This window comes from Neomonachus schauinslandi, chromosome 13 (genome assembly GCF_002201575.2).
Source record: "Neomonachus schauinslandi chromosome 13, ASM220157v2, whole genome shotgun sequence".
Taxonomy (NCBI): Eukaryota; Metazoa; Chordata; class Mammalia; order Carnivora; family Phocidae; genus Neomonachus; species Neomonachus schauinslandi.
Genome location: NC_058415.1, coordinates 8198563 through 8203945, shown reverse-complemented (window position 1 = coordinate 8203945; position 5383 = coordinate 8198563). Strand labels below are relative to the sequence as shown.

The following is a 5383-nucleotide window of genomic DNA, read 5'->3' as shown; positions in this document are numbered from 1 at the left end:
TGCACCCCAAACCATAAGATACCTAGGAATAAATCTAACCAAAGGCGCAAAGTATCTGTACTCAGAAAACTATAAAATAACTCATGAAAGAAATTGAGGAAGACACAAAGAAATGGAAAAACGTTCCATGCTCATGGATTGGAAGAACAAATATTGTGAAGATGTCAATGCTACCTAGAGAAATCTACACATTCAATTCAATCCCCATCAAAATACCATCCACTTTTTTCAAAGAAATGGAACAAATAATCCTAAAATTTGTATGGAACCAGAAAAGACCCCGCATAGCCAGAGGAATGTTCAAAAAGAAAAGCAAAGCTGGTGGCATCACAATTCCGGACTTCAAGCTCTATTACAAAGCTGTCATCATCAAGACAGTATGGTATTGGCACAAAAACAGACACATAGGTCAATGGAACAGAATAGAGAGCCCAGAAATGGACCCTCAACTCTATGGTTAACTCATCTTCAACAAAGCAGGAAAGAATGTCCAGTGGAAAAAAGACAGTGTCCTCAACAAATGGTGTTGGGAAAAATGGACAGCCACATGCAGAAGAATGAAACTGGACCATTTCCTTACACCACACACAAAAATAGACTCCAAATGGTTGAAAGACCTCAATGTGAGACAGGAGTCCGTCAAAATCCTAAAGGACAACACAGGCAGCAACCTCTTCGACCTCAGCCACAGCAACTTCTTCCTAGAAACATCACCAAAGGCAAGGGAAGCAAGGGCAAAAATGAACTATTGGGACTTCATCAAGATAAAAAGCTTTTGCAAAGCAGAAGAAACAGTCCACAAAACCAAAAGACAACCGACAGAATGGGAGAAGATATTTGCAAATGCCTTATCAGATAAAGGGCTAGTATCCAAAATCTATAAGGAACGTATCAAACTCAACACCCAAAGAACAAATGATCCAATCAAGAAATGGGCAGGAGACATGAACAGACATTTTTCCAAAGAAGACATCCAAATGGCTAACAGACACATGAAAAAGTGCTCAACATCGCTCAGCATCAGGGAAATCCAAATCAAAACCTCAGTGAGATACCACCCCACACCAGTCAGATGGCTAAAATTAACAAGTCAGGAAACCACAGATGTTGGCAGGGATGTGGAGAAAGGGCAACCCTCCTACACTGTTGGTGGGAATGCAAGCTGGTGCAGCCACTCTGGAAAACAGTATGGAGGGTCCTCAAAAAGTTGCAAATAGAGCTACCATACGACCCAGCAATTGCACTACTGGGTATTTACCCCAAAGATACAAATGTAGTGATCCGAAGGGGTATGTGCACCCCGATGTTTATAGCAGCAATGTCCACAACAGCCAAATTATGGAAAGAACCAAGATGTCCATCAACAGATGAATGCATAAAGAAGATGTGGTGTATATATATACAATGGAATATTATGCAGCCATCAAAAGGAATGAGATCTTGCCATTTGCAACGACGTGGATAGAACTGGAGGGTGTTATGCTGAGCAAAATAAGTCAATCAGAGAAAGACATGTATCATATGATCTCACTGATAGGAGGAATTTTTAATCTCAGGAAACAAACTGAGGGTTGCTGGAGTGGGGGGTGGGGTGGGAGGGATGGGGTGGCTGGGTTATAGACACTGGGGAGGGTATGTGCTATGGTGAGCATTGTGAACTGTGTAAGACTGTTGAATCAGAGACCTGTACCTCTGAAACAAATAATACATTGTATGTTTAAAAATAAAGAAGAAGATAGTAGAAAGGGAAAAATGAAGGGGGTAATTCAGAGGGAGAGACAAACCATGAGAGACTATGGACTCTGAGAAACAAACTAGGGTTCTATAGGGGCGGGGTGGGGGGATGGGCTAGCCTGGTGATGGGTATTAAGGAGGGCACATACTGAATGGAGCACTGGGTGTTATATGCAAACAATGAATCATGGAACACTACATCAAAAACTAATGATGTAATGTGTGGTGATTAACATAACATAATAAAAAAAAAAAAGAAGGCTGATAACACTAGTGAGCATGTCAAGCACTGGAACTCTGCTGCATCATTGGTTGGAATGCAAAACAGTATAATCTCTATAGAAACGGTCTGGCAGTTTCTTATAAAACTCAACATATACCCTGGCACAAAAATAGACACACAGATCAATGGAAGAGAGGAGAGAATACAGAAATAAACCCATGATTATATGGTCAATTAATCTATGACAAAGGAGGCAAGAATATACAAAGGGGGGAAAGACGGTCTCTCTAACAAACTGGGTTGGGAAAACTGGACAGCTGCATGCAAAAGAATGAAACTGGACTACTTTCTTACACTACATGCAAAAATAAACTCAAAATGGATTAAAGACCTAAATGTGAGACCTGAAACCATAAAACTGATAAGAGAGCATAGGTAGTAATTTCTCTGACATCGACACAGCAACTTTTTTCTGGATATGTCTCCTTTGGCAAGGGAAACAAAAGCAAAAATGAACTATTGGGACTACACCAAAATAAAAAGCTTTTGCACAGTGAAGGAAACCATCAATAAAACAAAAAGGCAGCCTACAGAATGGGTGAAGATATTTGCAAATGATAAATCTGAAAAGGGGTTAATATCCAAAATATATAAAGAACTTATATAACTCAACACCAAGAAACTACAAATAATCCAATTAAAAAATGGGCAGAAGACCTGAATAGACATTTTTTTCCAAAGTATACATACAAACAGCCAATAGATACATGAAAAGATGCTCAACATCACTCATCATCAGGGAAATGCAAATCAGAACCACAATAAGATATCACCTTACACCTGTCAGAATGCCAACAATAAAAATGACAAGGAATAACAAGTATTGGTGAGGATGTGGAGAAAAAGGAACCCTCATGCACTGTTGGTGGTAATGCAAACTGTTGCATCCACTGTGGAAAAAAGTATGGACATTCCTTAAAAATTAAAAAACAGAATTACCGTATGATTCAGTAATTTCACTGCTGGGTATTCACATAAGAATACAAAAACACTAATTCAAAAAGATACATGCACCCCTATATTTATTGCAGCATTACTTACAACAGCCCAAATATGGAAGCAACCGTTGTCCAATGATAGATGAATAAAAAGAAAGATGTGGGGGGGGGGTGTATTATATATATAAAATATAAATCATTCATCCATAAAAATGAATGAGATCCTGACATTTGCAACATGGATGGACCTAGAGTGTAAAAAGCTGAGTAAAACAAGTCAGGCAGAGAAAGACAAATACCATATAATTTCACTCATATATGAAATTTAAAAAAAGAGAAGAAAAAAGAGATGAACAAACAAACAAAAAAACACACTCTTAAATACAGAGAACAAACTAGTGATTGCCAGAAGGAAGGTGGGTGGGAGGATGGGTAGAAAAGGGGATTAAGAATACACTTATCATGATGAGCACTGAATAATGTATAGAACTTTTGAATCATTATACTGTACACTTGAAACTAATATAACACTGTATGTGAATACATACACTTCATATACATTTACTTCAATAATTAGAAAAGGCCAAAAAAAATCATAACCATGAAGAAAACCTGCCTATGAAAGCACCAGGATGCTTGGATAAGGCATGACTGGATGCTTCAAGATTTTCCTATTAGTATACATTTCTGGAAATTTCTTTTGTTATCTCTCAACACCACAGAGAAATAGTTACAAATATCAAAATGTTAAGAAAATTATATTCATTTATTTTCTGCTGATTGGGAAAAGACACAATTACTCCATTTCAGAATTAAACACCTTCATGAAGCTCTGAGAAGGATAGAGTTTTATTTGGGCTTTCATTAAGAACAAATGGAGTTAATGTGTCAATTTATGTCATCAGCAAAAGGCATGAGCATATCTTGAAATAATGACAGCAGACTGATTAGTTGTTCACTGTGAGGTATAGAGCAAGGAATATTTGTTTTTTGTATTTTTAAACATCAGTTGATTTATCAAACCCTAGAATATTGTCCAATTTTCCAGAATCACTGAGATAAACGAAAATTTTCTTTAAAAACTCAACATATATCTATCCTCTGACCCAGAATTTCCAATCCCAGGTATTTCTGCATGAGAATTGAAAATACTGGTCCATTAAAAAGGCATTTTATGTACAAGAATACTTACAGCAGCTTTATTTATAATAGCCAGAAACTTGAAAGAGCCTATGTGTTGATCAATAAAAATGTATAAACAAACTGAGGTATATTAACATAATGGACTACAACCCATCGCTTCTCGGCCTTTTGGCTAAGATCAAGTGTAGTATCTGTTCTTATCAGTTTAATGGACTACAACCCAGCTAAGAAAGGACAAAGTACTAATACTCAAAACAGCACGGATAAATCTCAGAACTATTATGTTGAGTAATACAGACTTCACACAGAAGAGTACGTACTGTGCAATTCTACATAGAAGTCAGGCAAAACTTGAATTCAAGGGGGAAAATGTCAGAATAGTGGCTGCCTCTGCAGGGGAGGTGGGAGCAGTACAAGACTGAGAAACTTTCTTAGGTGACATTCATGTTCTCTATCTTGATAGGGTTTGTGTTACATGGACAGAAGCATTTATCAGAATTCATCAAATGGTACACATAAGATTTATACATTCTGTTTCATGTAAATTTTACCAAAAGAAAAATAATCAGTAAACAAATATCAAACTTTATAGTATATGTGCTGAAGTACTTAGGGTGAAATGTACTGATGTATACAGCTGATTTTAAAATGTGTGAAAAACAAAATGGTGCATTTATCAATGGATAGAGGAATGGATTAATAAACAGATGTGACAGGGACGCCTGCGTAGCTCAGTTGGTTAAGCGTCTGCCTTCGGCTCAGGTCATGATCTCAGGGTCCTGGGATCGAGTCCAGAACTGGGCTCCTTGCTCAGCTGGAAGCCTGCCTCTCCCTCTGCCTCTCTCTCTCCCTGTCAAATAAATAAAATCTTAAAAAATAAATAAATACATAAATAGATGTGATAGAGCAAGTATAACAAAATGTTAATGATAGAATCTAGAGTTTGGTATATGGATGTTCACTCAATATAAAATTTTTATTTTCAAATATTTGGGGAGAAAAGGAATTTTGATAATAATTATGGAAATTTAGGTGAAAATATCTGTAAGTGGTATTATCTTTAAAAATTGAGGATCTGTGGCCATAACTATTTTTATAAAGTCAAAGCATATTAATCCGGAATACAACTTAAAATATAAATTTTGAAATAGCCATGTTTATCTTATCTGATATTTTTATTAAAACTGCACCAGAACACCCAATCTGTATCTACAGATAGAATGTAATTTTGAAAGCAGTATTTTGAAAGCCAGTTATGAATTGGTTTTTAATAATTATCTTCAAA

At 36.6% G+C, this 5383-nt stretch overlaps 1 pseudogene; it reads left to right on the top strand.

The window, feature by feature from the left end:
* Positions 1-4250: 4250 nt before the first annotated feature.
* On the top strand, positions 4251-4402 carry LOC123326584 (annotated as a pseudogene).
* Positions 4403-5383: the final 981 nt, after the last annotated feature.